Raw genomic sequence first — 23,046 nt, 5'->3', positions numbered from 1 at the left:
ACGAGTGCTTGTTATTTGACAAAAGAACATCTATTTTGTTTTAATTGATTGAGGGATATATTTTCAGTGGCAGATCTTTAACAACTCCTCCAAAGACTTGTAACATTGCTAATATTGCACTTGGATAAGTTATTAATTTATCTGGGCATTGGTTTTATCACCTGCCAAATGAGTTAACTGGACTTACATGGTCTCTAGCTACTTTCAGCTCTAAAATTGTATGATCTCATTTTTCAGTTCAATTCAAGAAATATGAGTAGAATACTTACATAATGCAAATCAATATGGTGAAATCTGGATGGATACAGAGATGAATAATATGATCTTTTTATATAAGTAGCTTGTAATTTGATGCATTCGAGGTTGAGATGTCTATTTCCCAACACATCCTCACTCCTTGGATTTGGGATGTTATTTATGAATGAGGGTATGTAATTTATTCCCAAAGGGGTGCAAATTCATTCATCACTGTTTCTGATATTTGGATATGAAGAACCCAAAAGAGGGTCTGAATTATCATTTTAATAAAATTGTGCATTTGCATCCTACCGTCACTGCAGAGAACTTATAGCATTTCAGAACTATTATCCCATCAACCCTAAAGAAGCCCAATGCATGTAGAAAAAGATAAATGTAATTATTCCCATTTTCCTGATTAGAAACTGGACCCTAGATTTCCTGGAGTTCTATGATGAGCCAGTGAGTGAGAACACGTGGAAATCTAGGAGCTGTCATCCAGAACTGCACAGCCAACTTTCCTTGGGTGTGACAGTTTCTTTTAGCAAGTTCTGTAGGGCCCAACAGACTTCTTCCACACTGGATCCTTCCTTATTCCATGTTAAAACAGCACTTTAGCCATTGATGATTTCAGTTGTATCAACGGGGGTGGGGGTGGGGGCTGGGTGGGAAGGGTATAGGGGAAGAATGGCATGTGTACAGCAACAGATGTGATAAGCAAGCTGTGGTACTGTGATATAATGTTTCAGTGTTGGGCATGCATTAAAATTAGAAGAGAAGCTGGGGACTTCTTCATCGATCTAATCCATACGCATTTGAGTGTAGAGAACCAGCAGCTGTAAAGAAAGCTGCACTTATGCTAGGTGAGAACATCATTCTAAACAAGCCACCCTGAAAACTCTGCCTCCATTATTAGTATCACTAGGATTTTCCTAGCCTGCTTTCCAGAGGAGTCAGGAACATAAGAAATGTCTTTTTTTTTTCTTTTACAAATCTTGCAAGCAGCTCCTTGGAAATTTACCTAAATTTTCCTAGGTAGTAAAAAAGTCATATCCGTGTTTCGCCTCATGGTTTCCTTAGTCAAAAAATTTGCATCTAAGGGCCTAGGAAAATGTTTGGCCTTCACAATTGAATGTTTAAACAGGTGCATGCTGCACTGGGCTGGCTGAGGAAAGGTAGTCGCCTCCTTCTGGAAACCCTGACGTTAAGAGAATGATTCTTGTGCCGGCTTTCACAAGTGTTTGTGAAGGAAAGTTCAGGTAATTCTTAAATCTCATTACCTGGTTACTAACCAACTGGCCTCCCTCCCATTCTGTGTTCTCATGAAGAAATTGATTTAATAGATTCAAGATATTATTAAATACATTCTGCATTAATATTATATGTCCTCTTTGAATCCAAGTGGCAATACAATAGAATTTCATTTTATAAATAACACCTTTCAAGCTAACACCACAGGGCACAGTACAAAAGAATCAAAATAGAACACAAAGGCTGTAATCAAATGCAGACCCCAGGAAGGCTGATTAAAAAGGCATGTTGCTAGTAAGAGCAGCCGACAGGGTAAGTATAGTGGGTCAGAGCAGAAAAGCCTGCTGAACAGAAGGGCAAACTAAAATAAAAGGGACTCGCCCGCCTGATTCACGTGGACGTGGACGTATGGCTCTCCTTTGTCATCATCTCCTTTTGGACTCAGAAATTGCAAGGGAGAGATGTGTGTGTGTGTGTGTGTGTGTGTGTGTGTGTGTGAGTGTTTGCTGGGGAGGTGGGGATCAAATGTGTATAGGGTCATGAGGTTTAACCTCAGTCCTCACACACAACACAAACAAAAGAACATCCTAGATACGCCTGCCTGCCTCCAACGACTGCGAGACGGCCCAACAAGGCTTGCTTGGCTCCATGATACCACTGGTTTTCAGAAAACACAACTGTGAAGAAGCAAGTAGGTCCTTCCCATAACAGTGAGGGCATTACAACTTGTGGCCAGGCCTGGGTAGAAACGGGTAAATGAGTGAGAACTGTGCTTTGTGGTGTTTGTCGATACGAGGCGATAGTCTGTGCTCCATAGTCCCTCTCCCCACAGAACTTCTTACTGTGCCTTCAGCCTCTCACCACAACAACCTTTCCTAATGTCAGAGATTTGTGTTTTAAAACCCTACCTCTAATTAGAGACTAAAAAGTACAGGCCCCCCCCCCCTGTTTTTTTTTTTTTTTTTTTTTTTTTGTTTTGCGAAAGAGAGAGAGAGAGAGGGAGATGGGGGGGGGGGGGGGGGGGGAGGTGCAGAGAGAAAGGGAGACACAGATCCGAAGCAGGCTCCAGGCTCTGAGCTGCCAGCACAGAGCCTGACATGGGGCTTAAGCACATGAACCAAGAGATCTTGACCTGAGAAGTCAGATGCTCAACCGACTGAACCACCCAGGCCTGCCAGATTCAAGCCTCCTTTTAGAGGAATTGAGGAATTAGGCAAAACAGGGGCAGTATTTCGGCACGATAGCTCCCTATTCATATGCAAAACCAATTCTAAGAGTGATCACTGTGTACCTTGAAGAATGCACCACATGGGTCATTTCCTGATGCTTCTCTATTTGATATTGAGGATATGACAATATAGGACAGGAACCATAGGAAAAATTTCCTGCTAAATAGATGATACATTTTCCTGAAAACTAGCAACCTATACTTAACAGTCTCCCCCAAAAATGAGTCAACAGCAAATATGAGTTCTCGAGTCAATAAAAAGAAAAGGAGAAAAAAAAGTAAAAATGATAATTAAAATAATTTTTACCTGTCTCAAAGCTGTGGGTTCTTTGTAATGGCTCTCTGATTACCCACTTAGTTAAGATTCTGGACTGGGATTACTGATGCATAAATTTAGGTCAATAGTTTAGTATTTATGTACATCTTTTTCTTGATCTGTAAGTTATAAACAAGTAAAACATATATGGGCATCACTTGAGGGAAAATATTATACAAATACTAGTATTTCTACTCTTATTTAATAGAATGTTATTTTCCTTAATTCTGACAGTATTTATTTAGCCGTACAGAGTTAATTTATTAGTGAAGGTGAACAGAACATTGGATTGTAATCAGCAAAGTTAAGTATTTTTATAAAATATGTGAGCAAATAATGATAACTGGGCCAGTTATCAGTGCATTGCCTCTCAAATCCAAATTTACCCTTCCTTACATTCCTTAGGAAGATGTATCTGAGTTCTTTAAATATGTTTCTTTTCCCAGCTGGTGGGAGTCAGCAGGGGGTTTGGAAAGAAGTTTCAGGAAGACGTGGTTTTCCTTCCTGGTTCCTGGGTATTCCTTTAGCAGATTCCAGCAGTATACATGGTTTCTCCAGGGCCCGGCCCCTGCAGCACACACAACTGCCTTGGGGTCCAGCACCTGAAGAACATGTAGCCTCTCCAGGGCCCAGCGACTGGTAGCTTCCCTCCAGCACCCACCACACACGCCTGCACGCACACACACACGCGCGCGCGCACACACACACACACACACACACACACTCACACTGGGTGATTCGTGTAGCAGAGTGCCTCAGGTGAGACACCACCCTGCTCCCCAGAGTGCAGATGTCCGGCAAGTTCTGCCGGTACAGCTCCCCAGCAGTTTCTCTGCCAACCATTCATAAATATCCATGCCTCGTCCACCAAAATCTGGGTCCCTCTCCTGGGTTTCAGGAGACTCTTCTTTGGGCACCGTGTCTCAGCCCTAGAAGTAATGATTGCTCCTTATATTTGCTATTCTTATATAATTTAGAATTCTCTTTACTTCTTACTAGCTACTCCCTCATTACTGCAATCCGCTGTTATAGTTAATAATTCTTTATATTAAACTTTTCCTGTTCAAATTGCTATGTGGTTTCTCTCTCCTAATGGACCTGGAATAATACCTACCCAAAGAATATTAGAATAATCTGTATTCTTTGGGAGTATGGGAAAGTAAATATGATAAGCCATCTCTTTATGGAATGGATTAGCGTTGGTATGGTACAAGGCACCTTCTCTAGGCCTGGCTATTAGATGAATAAAAACTTTGAGAATCTGATGCTACATTGAAAGGTGACATAATGATATGATGTTATATACTATTTTTAAGTATATGTCATGTTAAGGATCAACTTTAAAATATTTTACTTGATTTCACTGAGAATTTTTTAAATGTGAACTATATAATAAAGCAAACAACAGAAGTCTGGACTCAAAAGTGATTTGTTGTCCTTGAAAAGATGTTGCAAAATAACACTGTAATGTGAATTGGTAGATTATTAATACTAGGGTAATAATGACACCCATCCTTTACTGGGAATTCGGAAAGTCCTTAGCACTTTTTTTTAATTTATTGAACCCTCATAGCAATACAGGTGGATACTATTATTATCTCTGTTTTACCAGTGGGAAAACAGGGCCTTGGGAAGGTTAAGGAACTGGCCTAACATGATATGTGTGGTAAGTTTCAGAGCCAGAACTTGAACCTAGATATCCCTATGAGCCCTGGTTCTTAGCCACTGTATTCTGCTTCCAGAACACTACCACTGAAGCAGATAGCAAGTTACCTGGGAGAACAAACACAAAAATTTGTTTTTGTTGTTTTCATCAAATATCCAGAAAAAAACAAAAACAAAAACTCTGAAGTATTTCTAGAATGTATACCACACCCTGAGATATTTCCGAGACAAGCAATCTCTTACTTTGACCCAACAAGATATGGACAAACTGGATGAATACTGGTCATCAAATCCTCAGAACCAAAGTGTTAACAGTGTATCAAAACCTAGCAGCCTTTATTCCGAGCTGAACTGAAGGCAGATGAAATATTAACAGCAGTCCTAGCAGCACAAAATGAAATATGAGATCCTGTATCAGAAATTATTAGTAACCTGTTAAAAGAAATGCTGAAAAATGGCAGTTACCAAATTAAAACTGGGAAACAGAGCCCAAATGGGAAATTTCGAAAAGTTTGGAGGAAAATAAATGACAGATTGTCCTCTTGGCTCTTATTACTATGCCATCCTAAATCCTACTTGGCAATACATAGTGGAGGTGAAATAAGAAGTGCATCACTGCCAGTGCCGGTCCTCAAATTTGTAGTCCCAAGTGTCTGTGATGATGTCTGAGATTGATTGGAAAAGTAGTAGGAATTTGGTAGCATTTAGCTTTATCGAAATTGAAGAGTCTGGAGACTCTTATTATGAAAGGCTTCCTCTCATTTGTGAATTGGCCCCTTTGCTCCACTTTTGGATGGCTTGCTTCCTTCATGCCGAGCTATGCTAAATGCTCTACATGGGAAAGCTATTCTCCTTAAATGCCTTCAAATTTAAAGCATCTATCTGGATATGTTTGTGTTTATGACTCCAAATATCCAGCATGAAAGAGAGAGAGAGAGAGAGAGAGAGAGAAAACGGGATTACAAATACCAAATACCAGGTAGTAAATGAAGGAGATATTTTTCCATCAGTAACTGAGAGCAGAGAAATGACTATAAGCAGAGTGGTTGAGCAGTTGATGCCAGAGAGAAAAAGGAAATGAGCTATAGGACCATAGAATCTTAGTGTTGGCAGAGACTATGGAGTTCATGTGGTCCTACCCTATCATTTTTCAATGAAGAGACTGAGACACGGGGAGTTAAGGGACTTGACTTGCCCTAGACACATAGTTGTTTACTGACAGTCAGGCAAAAAACATTTCCTAGTTCCCAGTCTGGAACTCCGTAGTTCAGCGTGCTATTGCCATCGTCTACTGAAAATTAACACTAACCCAGCCTGGAACATAGAAGGATTCAGCATCTGTGGGGAACAAGAAACATGATGAATTTTGAGATGGAAATCAGTCTGGGAAAAGGAGAGAGGAAATGGATGATCCCGCTTGGTTGTGACTCATTGGCCAAGCTTGTGCAAGACACTTTATGTCAGTTTACTCCCCCATGCCTTCCCACAAAAACTAATAAAATCTTTGGTTGTAATCCCCCGGGTTTATATTTATGCATTCAGATTTGATTTGCTTAGCGAACTCTCCTACGTGCAGGTTATCTCCAGGTGTAGATGGGTTTGTGGGTGGCATTGCTATTGATCCCTGTGATTTACAGGAGCCTGGCTTTCCTTCTCCAGGAGTGAAAAATGCTCCAGAGTCTTCTCCATAGGACACTCCTAACTAAGGATCAGATGTATGTTCAAGACATAAGAATTATCTTCTATTAACCCTTGTATTCTATTAACCTCATGGAGAATTTGAGCAAATACACACACACACACACACACACACACACACACACACACACGTATACACACACATTGGTTGTTTTTTGCTGTTGTTGTTTGTTTGTTTGTTTTTACTTTAGAAGCTCAGAGTAATTTAAAGCAAACCAGTGGCAAGGAAGATACAATAAAAATGTCTCAATAGGATTCCCTGTGAAATAGCAGTACAGGTCTTTTAGACCAAATATTTTTCAGAATAGAGCAACCGGAAATGAGAGAATCAGACAGTATGATGAAAACTACAGATGGAATGCTTTGCATGAAAAGTGATTATAGGCAAGTGAGGGTTCAGGAGTGGGTAGGCGTGGAGTTGGGAAGGAGGAGGTAACTGAAATAAGAGAAGATAATGCTTGACCAGGTCTAGTAAAATATTCCCTGCCACAACCACTGTTCCATGAAGAGATTGAGCCAAGAGGCCTGAATAAACTAACCTTAAGTTCAGAGTTGCCATTATTGTGGGAGGCATCAGGGAGAGCACATCCGGATTTGTGTTACATAGTAATCACTGCTGGGTGTCAGCATTCATCAGCCAGATGGTCAGACCCACAATTAATCAATTAGGCTGGGATGATCAACTGGACTAAGTTTTCCCCTTTGGTAAAAAACCCTCATCATGCGGTCAAGGCCAATAGCACTTTTATCCTGTTGCTTTTGGAGAACCTTCTAAAAATCCCTCTTTTCTTTTTTTAGGCTTCTAGTTACTGGACACTGTTAAGCTTCAAGCTGCTTTGATAATGTAGATACCCCAAGTCAGGATTTTAACATGATAGATTCTCAGCATCCTCTGTGTTCAAGTATAACGTTTAATATATCCAAATAGAAATAAACTTTTTTAAAGTAGCATTCTCTGAAGAGTGTTACGCAGCTGATTTTACTGGAGCCTTTATATTGGTTCCACTGGATTCAGTAAAACAACACTGGAAATGACTCTTTCAGTGGGCATTTACGAAGATGATATGACAATCAAATAAAAACAATAGCACTTTATTGAGTGTTTACCATGTGACAGACACTGCTATGATAAGGATTGACCAACAGTTCCTCAAGCCTTATAAATAATTCAATAAGGGTGATAACATTCCATTTCAAAGAAAAGAAAATTGAGGCTAGAAAGGTCATCTGCCCAAGGTTGAGCATTTAATAAGGATGTGTTGAAATAATTTGATACACTGGGGTGTGAGAACTAAATGCAATTTACTCTCCATTTTCTTACACATCTTATGTATGCAACTCTGAAGGATAACAATTAGGAACATATAGTGGGTCCTTATTATTCTACTAGTATTTCCCAACTCTGTAGATCTATTCTCTTTCCATGTTGTTCTTGCTGCACGCCATCTGACTTGAGATTGCTTTCCTCCTTATTATGAGGTCATCACTATTATTTGCTGATAATTCTCAGTCTCCACCCCAGTCTCCGTATCCAGATACAGTTCCTCTAAGGTTGTTTCAGATACTAAGATTTTTCCTTATCCATTGGCTCATAGGGTGATTTGCCTCCTCCCAAACAAAATGTCTGTTAGTGGTCTTTTAAAAATTTTTTTCAATGTTTATTTATTTTTGAGAGAGACAGAGTGCAAGCCGGGGAGGGGCAGAAGGAGAGGGAGACAGAATCCGAAGCAGGCTCCAGGCTCTGAGCTGCCAGCCCAGAGCCCGACGCGGGGCTCGAACCCACGGATTGTGAGATCATGACCTGAGCCACCCACACACCCCTGTTAGTGATTTATTTTTTTATGTTGAAACTTGTTCCTCCCTCTGAGATTTTATTTTTCCTCTCCTCTTGCTATATTGGAGCAATACTGTACAGGGAGAGATGCTGGAAAGTCCTGTTAGTGGGAGGCCTCTTCTTCTGATGTACATCTATGCTGACCCCATGGAGTAAAAATAAGGACACAATATCATATGTCCATTGTGTTTCATCACTGAACTTGTCCCTTTCTTTTCTCTCAGCTCTTCTTTACCCCCACCCAAGTTTGACTTAAGGAGTACTTCTGTACTCTTTAGCTATTTTATGACCAGTATTTTGCAGGTTATATACAAAGACACTACTGACTCAAATTGTACATCTTTCAGATATCAGTCTTTTATTTGTAATTACATTCTTTTAGGGAGTAGAGGCTTCTTGCTATTTAACTGCAGTGCTTTGCTTTTATTTGTTTGTGTTGCTGCTTACCAAATTGGGAAAGCAATACCAAAATACCAGGATAGTATATAGATAACCACTGCTTTCTGAAATCAAGTTCAGGAGCACACTGGAAAACAAGGAATTCCAGAGATCTTAACGAACATCTTTTCTCCTCCAGGGCTCTGCCAGTGCCCCTTTTTTCTGCCTGGGGTACTCTGATTTGTTCTTGTTATTTTGGTAGGCAGCTGTTCTAAGTTTTTCCCTTGCTGCTCCTTTCTCTACAATCCTACAGTCTTCGCCCCAGAGCTGATGAGGCTCTTTCGTTTTGACCTGCAGTATCTCCGTGTATTGCAGGGCTGAGCCCTGCCATCTAGACTGCCTTTCTGCTTCATTTTGCTCCTGACCTAAACCCCCCTGCTATTCCAGGCCTGGCCTCTCATGACCAGAGACTGCTGACTCATCCTGGCCTGTGCCAAGCTGTGCAGTCGCTTAGCGATGTGGACAGGAGTCGAAGGACTAGAATGAGATCACTGAACTCATTTCACTTGTTGCTTACGGTACAGTCCAGCATGAGCTGGAAATGTAGGAACCTCAGCCTCCCGAGCAGAAAGAGTAAGTAGATTACACACACTGCATCACCCAGTCCTCAACAAGCAGTGGTCGGGTGGTGGGTGGGGGCTGGCTTTCTCATGGCCGTGGCCAGGGCATTCCGGTTCATCAGGAGTGTTCCTTTGTCCTCTCTTCTTCCTCTCCTCCACAGTTGTACCCTCCCCCGCTTCCCTGAACTTCCCTTCTGAAAATGTCCGGATGGCACAGCAATGATCTGGGCAGAAATGAAATTTTGCTAATAAGCAGCCTCCGCAAGAAATCCTGGAACAGTGACACTGTTAAAACTGCTTCGTTTAGTTTGTCTACTGGGAACTCACATGAACTTCCCAACAGAATTCAAGGGGATGAAAACTCTTTTTTTTTTTTTTTTTTGGTTCCTTTTTTCTTCTTGATTCTCTTTTTCTTTCTGTTTTGAGGGAGGTAGTTTCAGGAGACATGGCTGCATTCTGGTGTGGTGTAAAGTTTTCCGTCGGGAGACAATAATGTACATTCCTCTGGCAGGACGGGATGGGGTTTTTTTTTGTTTCTCTTGCTGTTGTTTATTTATAAGACATTTCCTCTCAGTTAGTGGAAGTTAGATCGTAAGAGGCTCCAGTGATTTTCCTTCCACCTCCCCTCCCTAATTTCTGTGCTTCAGCACTCTGGAACACTGTGAACTCGACAAACTAATCAGAGCAGGGAGCTTAGCAGCCAGGCCTGGACACTCTCAAGAGACTGTGCTGATTCTCAGTCGACACTCCTTGGATCAGGAACCACAGTCCTGGTGAGTGGTGAGGTTCCAGAATTTGATGTGTCAAGGATTCTATTCTTGGTGTCTCTGAGGCAGTCAGGAAATAAAGGGTGTTTAAAAAAAAAAACAGTTTTTTTTCAAACGCTACCAAACAATCCAACGGAATGATGAAGAGTTTAGTGTGCACAGCTGAGAGCATTCTATGGACAATGGCAGAGCCTTGAGTCTGTTCTCAGGAGGATCGTGCAGGCATAGGTTTCACGCTGCCACCGATGGATGTCAGCCTTGACATGCCTAGCAGACATGCTTGTGGGAGGAGGAAGGTAGGTGAGTGTGTGAGGGCAGGGAGGTAGCTTTCGGGCTGGTAAGAGGGGGAAATGAAAGTGGGATTCATCGTGCGTTTGGAGTTTCTCTCTACCAACTTCACGCAACTCTATTCTAAGCATTTACATTCTGCTCAGAATACTTACGTACCCAGCTGAGCAGGGAAGAAACGTAGATGCAAAGGAATATTGTTAATACTGTTCTTCTAATGATCACTTTGCTAAGAACCAGTTGCTTTTAAATGTTAGGGAACCTCCCCTCACCCGACACTTGGAAAATATTATTTGTCACACCCTCTTCTTTCTTCTTCTGCATTCATGGTATCGAATAGAAGAATGCAGTGAGAATCCTTATTTGGTTCCAGGGAAATTTATCATCCTGACATAGGAAAACTAGATGACTGTCCTCACAGTATTAAACCCAAATATAGTATTGTCCTCAATATAAAAGACTGGTTGAGTGTGCTCTGGGAAGTTGTCGAAGGAATGGAATGAGGGTGGTTGCATCCTGTCTGATACAAGACTAGCAGAGGAGTCCGCAGACGAACTTCCAGAGCCAATATGTGCCTTCCATGTCCTTACTGATAACTCACACTCTCCATGGAAGTGGAATTTCGGCTAGAATGTGTATATGCCCTTTGCCATCAGGTGCCTACTTAGCTGCTTTTTCAAAGGTATTTGATCTTACCGTGTTTTCTTATCTTCTTTATCTTCTTTTCCACTTTCAAGAATCTGGCACATTCCAAAATATTAAAAGTGGAAAAACCAAACAAACAACAACAACAACAAAAAAAAACCCTTGGTGGCCATAAAAAACATTTGACTGTGTGGCAGCATCTGAAGTGAATTGCTCTTTGGAAGGAGGGAGGAGTCTTTGATGTCCCCAATATGGTTCTCATAGGCTAAAACTTTCAAGAGCCACAACCCAGCCTAAGGGGCACTTACTCGATGTTCTTAAATATTTGGAAAGAGATGCTATTTTATTGTTTTAGTTGTCCTTGCTATTAACACATTGCCAGTAGATTCCTCCTAAAAGTTGAAAATGCTTTAGCAATCATTGATTTTACATTGAACCAGATGTGTACTGTGTGTGCCTGTTTTATGCACTCTTGTCCAAGCCGGTGCAGTCATCCAACGTATTACATTGGTACTTAGCTTCAGAATTTTGTTTGCTACTCTGGGCGATTCACATTCTTAACCAGGAAACTCACACATGCTCATATATCCCAAGTTCTCTACAGAGACGGACCCCTCCAACAACCTCATCAAGGATCTGTCATGACCTCTAGAACAAAGAGTCAGGCTCCTATCACAATACCTACAATTTGTGAGGCACATCAAATCCCTCGCCTGTCATTGTGACAGGAAGCAGTCTCCCAGTTTTATTAAGGCCAGTGTGACAAAAGTTTAATGGTACGTAATGGTAAAGTTTGCCTGTTCAGTTAGGCATGCTAGTTATGGCCATGGTGTTTGTATGTTATAATGTTTTCTTGGGGATTTTCCATTAGTCTCTTGTTTTCTAAAGAAAGAAGTTGAATAGAAAAATGGTGTTAAAATTTTTTAAATATGGTATAAAAAAAGTAACTAGCTTTTATCCCACTACCACCAAGACCTAACTGGGAGGCTGCGCTTCCCTCAGTTAACACTCGGGCTGCAGACTCCCAGGAGAACTATCCGTAAGCCTCCGGTAAGGATGTCTATTAGGACTACACCTAAGGCAGGCTGACTCTCTAACTCTTTGAAAACATTTTAATGTTGAAATCTCCTACGTCTATATATATAATTTTCTGAGCATCTTTAGGCAGAGAATAGGTAAACATGAATTTCTAAGAGTGTATCCCAAGAGATGACATTTTAAATATATAACCTGCCAGAGAGATTTTCCTTATTATTGGCAAGATCTGGAGGTCCACGTGGCTGTGGGAGAATTCCACGGCTGAGTATTTAAGTCAGAATATGATCAGTATATCTCTGATATACAAGTTAAGATAATGATGTATTTCTTTTGGTTTAAATGGTTGTATTACTACCTGATTTTTTTCAATGCCTATGTTATAAAACTTAATAGTGTACTACCAGTAATGCAGTTTCTCAGTGCTCATCTTGAAAAACTGAAATGTCATTTCAGAGGATGCATGTTGTAAAATGTAGATTTTCTTGCATGCATCATGTTAGCATTCACTACCCGTATGTTACATTCATTTAATTAGGCAGTCATAGTTAGACAAAAGTGACATTGCTAAATAACAGTATTATGATCACACCAATAAGAAACTAAATTTAAAAAAGTAAATTTTTTATTTACATAAAAGTGCTTTTTATATTGATGTGAGTCCTTTAAAAAGATGCATATTTTCAAAAGTTAAAAAGAAGGGGTTGATTCATTGTTTCATGTGATTGTGTATGTATGTTAGCTTGTAAACGCATATATACTTGCATAATGACATATGTATACTCAACTATTGATAATATGACCAACTACTAGTTAGACTTCCTTGCCTTTGAATTCAGTCCGACGTTTTGTAAATTGACCTTAAGTGAACTGTAGTTGACACTTTATCATACTGACAACACAGAAATTTTGTACAAATATTTATGAAGAGTGTCTGCAAAAGGTGAGATGTGGTTAGCCAGTAAGATGAGTAATTATCCTCCGACAAATATAAATGTTGGATTATAAGCCTAGATTCTATTACGTACAGTTTCAAAATAATAATGGCTATATGTATAAAGTAGTTAAAATTAAGTGGAAGGAAATTAAATTGCTATTAATTATCTTAAAATTGAGAATATATTTAATGAATTTGCTTTATTTTTTAAGAATGAATCTATATACAAATGTCCCAAGTTATTCTAAGTTCTCAGTTAGTTGTACATTAAATACTTTGATGCTGTGTTTACATATCAGCATCAGCAACTATAATTTTCCAGACACCTTTTCAAGACACCCAGCCATGTCATATCCTTGTCAAGTTACACTTTTTTCTCTGAAGCTTTTTATGATAACCCTAACTAAAAGTTAACTTCCCCTTCTGACACTGATGGCATTTAGAAAATCGGTTGGCCCTTATCAGATACTGCTTTGACTTGAAGTTTTTTGTATGTAGTGCCCTCCCAGTCAATGTCTAATTGCCTCATTCTAAGCGGAGGATGGAGGAATAGGTGATGAATGAATATCTATATGTCAATTCATTGACAATGTATATGTTTTACTTATAACAAAAGAAATATGTCTAGAAAAAAAATCAATGAACTCTTCTATATCTGAACCCCTTAAATTCCCATATTAGATCTTCCAACTATCTGACAGCATCTGCAGCCCTTTGCCAAGGTACCTTCTCAGATTTCTACAATGCACAGGTGATTTCTGATGGGACATGGAGTTTTGAGCTTGCAGTGGTTCCATTCATTTTCCAGGACTCTTGAGGGTGGCCAAATATCCAACTTGCTATGCTCATGCAGTCTGAAAGTACCAGATTCACCTAGAATATATCATATTGACCAAAGGCCTCTCCAGTGTGTTAGTACTCACTTACAGTCAATCAGTGGTTCTTCCTTTCCTCAAACCCAACATCTTAGGAGCTCAGGCTGATGTCAGATGTGGAAAGGCATGAAGACTGCCTATGAATGCCCTGTGAACTAGACAGGGAAGGGGTGGGGCAGACAGACAGCATAATAAAGAGAGGGGCAAGAGGACAGGCAGCCAAATCATTTGCACTATCCTAACAAGCACTAATTAAATGCCCCCTTTTTAGGTACGATACAGCTTTAAAAAGTGCAATTGTTTCTCATGGATGAGTAGAGAAATTGGTGGGGTCTCTTGGTGCTGCTTCAGTCATTAAACCACAGCATACTAAGGAGCCTTTAGTGCTCTGGGAACATCAGAGGAGAGGAGAAATTCCAGCACCTTGAATGGCACCCTGCTGACATGAATTACATTCAGGGAGTTACTTCATATGCTACAAACCAACCCTGATAAACAACAACTAAAAGAAATCAAAATATTGTGTAAAATGTGCTTTAATTAAATCTGTTGCCAATGGTCAGTCAACTTGGCAATGTGCAGACTACATCTAATTCTCTCTCCTACACAGAATTCTTTTCTAGAACTTCTAATATATATAATGAAATGTACTAGTTTCCTTTTCATCTCTTTTTATTTTCCCTACTTATCCTTTAGTAAACTGAATTCCTAGAGGTAAGCAGCCAGAGGGAGAAGGAGAAGTGATTCACATAATAGATAATTAACCCTTGAACAATGAGATGTTAACTCTCCACAGACATGCCAAAAAATAAAATGTTTTGTTGTTGCATTTGTTCTCCTTTGGGTGTTAACACATTAAGGACAACTCCATTAGCACAAACTTGGCATCAACAACCTGTTCATCCTCAAGATACAAATGCCACGCTCACCTTCCAGTTCATTCTGGCAGGATTTGTAGCATGATGTCCTCTTGGGTAGTCATGTACGAACCACTCCGAGGGGCAAAATTGTGTGAGTGCCTAATCTACTTTTGAAAATGAAAGAAAAGGATCTGCTTTATGAAAGGCACCTAATAAGGAAAGGCACAAATCGTAATAAAAAGTATTAGCACCTTGCACCTCCCGTTAATTGCCTTCCTAGTCAAGAGGAACCAAAATAGTGTAATAAATGTTAGAACTACATCATGAACAGAGTGCAAAGAATTGTCTGTACCTTTTAATACTGAAATGAAAAGTGTAGCAAACCTTAAACTACCCATGCAGTCTTAATTTAGGCTCCTTACCTTTCAGTTAATTCATTTGTCTGACGAGGATAATAGTACCCACTCAGCTTACTTACCAGTGTGGTTATGAGGATCAGATTACAAAGACTGTTCTTTCAATGCATTCATTAAGCATGGATTTAACATTAATTCATTCACTCACTCATTTATTTATTAATTCAAGAAACATTTTGAACCCCTACTCTGTGTCAGGTATTATTCTAGAAACTAAAGATGGATGCATTTATTAACAAATATTTATGGAGGAGCACATTATGTACACCCAGTACTTTTGCAAGGGCTAGGGATACTACAGTAAACACAACAAACAGAAGTCTGTGTTCTCATAAAGCTTACATTTTAGTCAAGAGACAAAAATAATAAGCAAGTACACATGTCAAGTGTATCATGTTGAAGAGGAGAAAAGTGAAGAAGGAAAGAGAGTAAGAGTGTATCAGGGATAAGTTTGTAATTTTCAATTGAAGAGAGAAGAGATGCCACATTGAGGGGGCAACATTTGAGAAAGGTGAAGAAGATAATTTTATAGATATCTAAGCAAGAGCATTTTTGGCCATGGAACCAAGTGCAAGGGCCCTGGACAAGAATGCATCTGGCAAGTTTGAATGGTAACAGGGTAGTCTTTGTGGCAGGATCAGAGTAGGCAGGCAGAAGAATGGTGGGAGCTAAAGGAAGGGAAGCAGTGGGGACCTGAACATGTAGGCCTTTAGATGCTGTGGTGAAGGTTTTGACTTTGTCAGTGAGAATACACAGATGAATAAGACATGACCTCACGTTGCTCCACGGGAGGGACAGATAGGCAGACAAGTTGGGATGATGCCATATGCTAAGTATCATAATTGAAGGATGTTCAAGGAACTTTGGAGGCACAAAAGAGTGTGTTCAGTTGAACGTATCTTGGGGCAGGGGGCAGAGAAAGCTTCACAGAAGAGCTAATAAATCCATGCTGGGCTTTGAAGGATTTTCCCAGATGGTCAGAGGGAGGAAAGGCTGAAGGGCAAAGGCACTTAAATAGGAAATAATGAGGCAGAGTTGGGGATCGGTGTCACCAATGTTTAGCAGAGGAGTGGGGAAAAATGATGCTGTAGATGTAGGCAGGGAACAATCATGTTGGGCCTTGATCACCACGCAAAGAAGTTTTAACTTCATCCTGTGGTATTTGGGGAGCTATCGAAAGTTTTAAGTAGAGAAGGTTAATGATCAAATTGTGTTATGGAAGATCGCCCTGGCAGCAGGCTGGAGGATGGATTGGAGGAATGGGAGAATGGAGGCAGGAAAATTAGGAGGCAACTGAAATTATTCAGACAGGAAACAGTGAAGCCCTGAACTAGGACAATAACTGTGGGAATAGAGAGGAGACACGTTCAAGAGATAAGAGGCAGAACGAGGACAATTTAATAACCTTTGGGCTGGGCATTGAGAGAAGAAGGCATTTTGGATTGCTCCCAGGTTTCTGCCTCATACAACTAAGCAAGAAAATCTATGAGGAGGAGGAGCAGGTTTTGTAGGCTGGAAAGCTGATACATTTGCTTTTGAATGTGTTTGTTTTGAGACATCGGGAAAATCCAGACTTCTGGTAGGCTGTTGGATTTAGTCAGGAAAACTGAAGATAGGTCAGAAATAGACATAAGTTGGACAATCATCTGAATTGTCAGCATCATGGTAGTAGTTAAAATTATAGAGTGGACTCTTCTCAAAGAAAATTTATTGACAGAAAGCAAAAGGGAGCTGATCCTTAGGAGTTCACCACATTGATGGAACAGAGAGAGGAAGAGGAGCCTTAGAAAGGATGACTATTATGAGCAACTATCATAGGCCGGTCATCATGCCAAATGGTGGGGGAACCAAGATGACTGGCACCCGGATCCTGCCCCGGAAGTACCTACAGTTTGTACAAATGTAAGAGGTTATTATTACTCTCACCAGCAGCCATGGAACAGTGCTAACAGAACAGAGGAAATGCCCATGCATAACAGATAAAGTTGTGTGGAATACTTAATTAGCATCAAGGGAGATTATTATAAAAGCAGGATCTTAGAATGTTGGCGGCATGCATTTTTGCTATACAGTTCCTTTCTGATGTCTCTAATACTTGTATGTGTATGTTCCACTGTTAGCATGGGTTCAAGCTATTGGCAAAACAAGCCAGGTGTAAATTATGGTAGAATTGAAATCGATAGCGCTTTGCAGCACTGGAGTGCCCAGTTCACATCAGGGCGTGCGTCTGTGTTCACTGAAACATGGCTATCAAGTGCACCCCGAGTCATTAGATGTGTTATCCAGTGAATAACAGCATAATGATATTTTAGCAGAGCAGCCTTATGATAAATTCTGCTTTAGTGAAACTCCATATACAGAGCAATTTCTCCTGGCCGTGTACATTGCATGGCAAAGAAAGGATATCCTGCTGCGTATCAGAAGGCTGTAATTTCATTTAGGGGTTCTATTGACATCGTAAACTGCAAGAGCAGAGCTCAAGTGGCTATTTAAGTCATAGGAACTTCAAGCTAAAATTACTGCCTGGTCCTAATCGCCACCTCCAGGGGACTCCTGCCTATACATATGTGCTTTATATTTCTATCTTTGTGTCTATAAATACTCAATCACTCCAGGGGATGAGGTGATAAGCTGTCCTAAAATACGACAGGTGTCAGTCACCTTTGCAGCTACTTCAAGCTAAGGGCCAAAAGCAGCTATATTATTCATTGAAGGTCAAATGCTAAAAGGGGGCAGAAACCCTTAGCGAGTTCAGAGGTTGGGTGTTCCTGTTTTTCTGCTTCAAGATATTCTCTATCAAATGTGAGGTCGGGGTCTTCTGGCATGTTGAGGCTACAAAATAGGGATATTTGGACTTACCTGTACAACAGGGTTTACAGCCTAGAAGTCCTTGCCCCATTCCTTCCCCTTTTTTTGACCCAGATCACTTATGACAATAATAGTACTGGATAGTCTTAGTACCCAGTAAGATGCAGCTTATATAGTGCTCCATGAAAGTGATTCCCTTGATGTCTAAAGGGGACATTCTGTCTTGAGATATAGTCAAGCTGAAAATTGCAAGCAGTAATAATTGACTTGAATGTCTATGATGCTTTGGAATTGATTCCAGGAGATAAAAAAAGAAAGAATCAAAGCTAAATATGGTGTGTTTTGTTGTTGTTGTTGTTGTTGTTGTTGTTGTTGTTGTTGTTTTAATGAAAATTTCATGTTTATACCCCTACATTAACAATCAACTTTGTCAAGAGTAGACACTACAAAATTGGACACTGGAGTCCCAACTCCTTCAGCCATTATGGTCCTGATGTTTTATTTGGTCACTCTCATTCCTGGTTTAGGATTCATCTGTCCACATGCTGTCTGAATAAGAAATTCTAGCAGAATTATCATGGTTAAGAAAAATCACAGTAATAATAGAACTTATGATTCCTCATAAGGTAAAGGTGTTCAATAGTCATCTTATTAACTCTTATGTCACCCTGTGGAGAAGTGGAGAGCTGGACCCCCACACAAGGGCCGACTGAAACTGATATTTTCACTTTCCATATTGACCTGCTTATTGTTCTACCACTTCATCACAGTATTTCTTTATTGCTTAAGTAGTATCCTAAAAATTAAAATCTGTAAGAGCCCACTCTCTCTCATCTGTTACCATGATACTTTGATTATATGCTTGAACAACGTAATATGCCATTGTTACACTTCTGAGAAGGGCTATTGGTCAAGTAAGAGTATCCCCAGAACATTTATATTTATGGGAATGTAAAAGCTATTATATAGACATAGACAAGTTCTGACGTGAGAGAATACAATTCTTCTATTGTTCCTCTGGATTTAGGCAGCATAGCAGCGTGCTTAAGAGGGCAGAGTGCCTGGGTCCTACCACTTAGTAGCTGTGTGAATTTGGAAAAGCTGTTTAATACTCAGTGCCTCAGTTTCTTAATCTGTAAAATAGAGATGATGATACCATAATCATAAAATTATTGTGAGGAGTAAATGATCTAATGAATGTAAAATATTTCATCCAATACCTGGTACACAGGAAGCACCCAGTAAACATTGGCTGCTGTTATAATCACCAATATCATCCTCCTCGTCATCACTTATTCCTTCCCTGTAAAGTCATGGTTAATACCTGTTAGGAAAAAAACCTACACAAGCGTATGTATGCCCACATATACAAACATGCACGCACACAGGGTGTCACACCTTAGGTATCCACCTAAGATGGCTTGCTTATCCCATCTGTGGGCTTAAACTTCACCTTCACATGAATCTCAATGTCTCATTAAGCTCAATGTCATCTTAAGCAGAGAACATATAAGGAATTCATATATGGACGTGGTGGGTTTGATTCTAGTTTAGCCTTAAAAGCTGGTTTCCAGTACTTGATGCAGAATTACTCAGTTGCTGGGCTCACTCCTATTACCTACTCACTCTAGTTCCTCTCTTCTTATCACTTAAGTTCTTACTAAACTGTTAAGCATGGCCAAATCCAGGTCTATTGATCAGTTCAGGAGTATAGTTCAATAAATTATTATGTCAGCTCAATAAATGTAGGATGGGTGAATGAATGAATGAATGAATGTTCTTCTACTTCCAGCCTCTTCACTTAGGTCTTAATCCTGGCTATCTGATGTTCTAAATGCTGACCTCATTATTTACCTAGGTCATAGTATTCACTGTCCCTCACTATTATTCTCAGTCTTCCAGTCCAAACTCTCCCAGTTTATTTTGTCTTCTTGCCTGATTTGAAACTCTCAACAAAAATTTCCAACAAATATAAGAGGCCTACCCTTCTATCTTTTTCATTTTTTCCTTCATCATGCCATTGACATCATCTTTACAACTATGTTCTTTATGCCTCTACCTATGCCTTCTTCCCATTTGAAATCTGAATTTAATCTTACAAGTGATTCATTATCCATTCACATTTTAATCTGATGTCCTTGTTTCCAACCTTGATTTTGATCTTTATATCATGTTGTTCACATAACCCTTTCTATATTTATTATATTTTGAGGAAAATATGCTTATATCAATAATAAGTAAATGAAAGCTGATATCAAGCCATATCTGTAAGAGATAGAATTCAACAACCTTGGCAGACATTGTGTTGTACTATTTGCTATGCCTCCCACAATGGTCCTTATCTTAGCCCCTTGATGAATTTTCAGAGATCTTATATCCTGAACTAGGTCTCAGTTGCCCTATAGCTGCCTTACCTCTGGGTTGGTGCTAACAACATCCAAATCTTAATGTAAAATTTAATTGGGCAATGTTGGCATTAGTGTAGAATGTGTCTAGTAGTAAATATCACATGTGAAAGGGGGAGGAACTAAAAGCAAAATGCAACATTGTTGCATCCAGTAAAGACCATTAACCATTATATGTTGATACATTTTTTGCGTTCTCTTTATTATCACTATTTGTCAGACTCTTAAATGGGAAGAGTTACAATTTTTTTAATGTTTATTTTTGAGAGAGAAAGACAGACAGAGCATGTGCGACAGAGCAGGGGCAGAGAGAGAGGGAGACACAGAATCTGAAGCAGGCTCTAGGCTCTGAGCTGTCAGCACAGAGCCCGACTCAGAGCTCGAACTCTTGAACCCTGAGATGTGACCTGAGCCGAAGTCGGACGCCTAACCGACTGAGCCACCCAAGCACCACCAGAAGAGTTACAATTTAAATTTAGAAACAAGTATGATGCTAATCTTAATTAGTACCTGTCACAATAGTTAACAGTGTTACTGATTGTCAATGATATGATACCTGCCTACAAGGAGCTTATAGTTTGTATAGTCTTGTTGCAGAGATTAGTAATTAGATCCTAAAGCTAATTATGTGGAAATTACTAGTCTATTATTATGCACCAAAATGAGCAATAATGAAAGGCAGTCAATGCTATAAGAATTCATATCAGAATAACCTCTACTAATACATGGAAGGCTTCATAGTAGAGGGAGAGCTTTAACTGTACATGTTTTTGTATATGTATATGTGTATGTAAAAGCTGAGCATTGAAGAATGAGGGAAAAAGGGTCTTTCAGGGAGAAGGAAAGATGGACTGCCATGGTGTGCTGTCAGAAACAGGGAAGTACTGGGGCGCCTGGGTGGCGCAGTTGGTTAAGCGTCCAACTTCAGCCAGGTCACGATCTCACCGTCTGTGAGTTCGAGCCCCGCGTCAGGCTCTGGGCTGATGGCTCAGAGCCTGGAGCCTGTTTCTGATTCTGTGTCTCCCTCTCTCTCTGCCCCTCCCCCGTTCATGCTCTGTCTCTCTCTGTCCCAAAAATAAATAAACGTTGAAAAAAAAAAGAAACAGGGAAGTAGTGAGAATGAAGAAAAATTTCAAACAGAAAGAAGGGACGGCAGTGGGAATGATGGCGTGTAGAGGAAGTAAGGAAATTAGAGATGAGATCCATGTTGGTGAAAACTAAGATATGAATTTGGAAAGGCAGATGGAATCCAGAATTTATTCTTTGTGGGTGATGAGAACATACAGTCATACAATTAAAACTCAATAAAGTTTGCTGAATAATTGAGCAAGCAAAAATAATGAAAGCAGTGTTTTAGGAGTTGACCTGGCTATAGTGTGCAGAGTGGTATGAGGGAGATGATTCTAGTCAGAGATGCCAGCTGGGAGAAAATTGCAGTCATTCAGATGTAGAGCAATCAAAACTCAAATATAGTCATGATTGTGGAGATTTAAAAAGGGGGGCGGTTATTTCTAAAACATATTAACAGCACTCTCCTTGTCCCTTCCCTACCAGCCCTAACCCTAGTCCCAGCTAACCATAATTTTCACTGAAAAATATCTTCTCTAACTGTGGGGTCCTCCTTACCTTTTGGGTTGATTTTAGTGAAGTTGGTTACTACTCATAAGGTAGAACCAGATTGAGGAATGGACCCCCGGGGTCACTCAAGCCTCCAACCAGTGAGGGCTTTATTATATCCCTGAACAACCTAATGTGATCTCAAAGTTCAACTGCTCAGGTAATAAACTCGGGGACACACAGACATCTCTCGGTTCCCATTTGTGAGATCCAGAAATGCATGACTGTGCAGGAAATCTCAAATACCATAAAGTTCTGATTTGCTTAGGGGGATTTAGGAAGAAGGTTCTTTTTGTTTGTTCCATCCATCACCATTTTTTTTTTTCAGGAGGAAGTTTCAAATAGCAATAGAACCATTTTCCTCCTTCCTTCTTCAGTTCAACCAGATCAAAACCAAAAGACTATATGCTAGCATAAGTCTCCAGTCCATCCCAAGCTTTGTCTTTATCCAGAGACAGTCTCAGAGATCCCAACGCTATCCTCATACTTTGTTGTGAGAAACAGTGCTCATTAACTTGTCCTTTGCTGTATGCCTAGTTCACCCATCATTATCAATCATGCTCCCAGTTGGGCCTTTCTTTGGATGGTTCTGACATTTCTTGGAGAGTAACAATTTGGCCAATATATAATGACTATATTTAACTTTGTGTTGAACAAAAATTGTGTGTATACTTTGCTTTGTTTCATTCTTTGACACACCCTCTCCCCATTTTATACTATATTAGAGTATTTTCTTGCCTACTCAGAGCTCCTTTTAGGTAAGACCATGCCTTACTTTTCTATGTTCTGGGTTCAGCATAATGTATGCCCCACAGTGGAACACCAGTATACATTTTTGGACTCTCCTGGTTTCATGCATTTATTTTAAGTAAATTCTACGCCCAACACGGGGCTTGAATTCACAACCCCGAGATCAGTAGTCATGTGCTTTACCGACTGAGCCAGCCAGGCACCCCCGATTTCATGTACTTAGAACAGGGACAATCCTCCATGAAGTCTGGCGTCTTTAATGTGGAAAATACCTAAGTATCAAACTCGCTGGTGTCCCCAGCCAATAGTCCCAGATATATACTAGGCCTAATTTTTCCCAGCAGTTGGCATAGGGAATGTGAAATTGATGGCTCTGCTCGTCAAACCTGTCTGTCTTCACAGGGTAGAGTAGCACC

The 23,046-nt window shown here is 40.1% G+C and overlaps 1 protein-coding gene across 25 annotated transcripts in view; it reads left to right on the top strand.

Moving 5' to 3' along the window:
* ZBTB20 (zinc finger and BTB domain containing 20) overlaps nucleotides 1-23,046 on the top strand; it is a 774,657-nt gene that overhangs the window by 473,814 nt on the left and 277,797 nt on the right. For 2 of the 25 annotated variants that reach the window (XM_040484987.1, XM_040484998.1), the window contains one exon: nucleotides 1,382-1,496. The exons of 19 other annotated variants lie outside the window; for them this stretch is intronic. The gene's annotated coding sequence lies outside the window, so the exon portion shown is untranslated. Of the gene's footprint in view, nucleotides 1-1,381; nucleotides 1,497-9,044; nucleotides 9,241-9,664; nucleotides 10,001-23,046 lie in introns of those variants that run through there. 4 more of the 25 variants (XM_040485004.1, XM_040485000.1, XM_040484999.1 and 1 more) reach the window with 3 other exon arrangements.

Source organism: Herpailurus yagouaroundi, unplaced genomic scaffold (assembly GCF_014898765.1).
Source record: "Herpailurus yagouaroundi ecotype Mexico unplaced genomic scaffold, PumYag 162, whole genome shotgun sequence".
NCBI classification, from domain to species: Eukaryota; Metazoa; Chordata; class Mammalia; order Carnivora; family Felidae; genus Herpailurus; species Herpailurus yagouaroundi.
The sequence above is the reverse complement of the archived record's forward strand: the minus strand, read 5'-3'. Positions and strand labels throughout refer to the sequence as shown.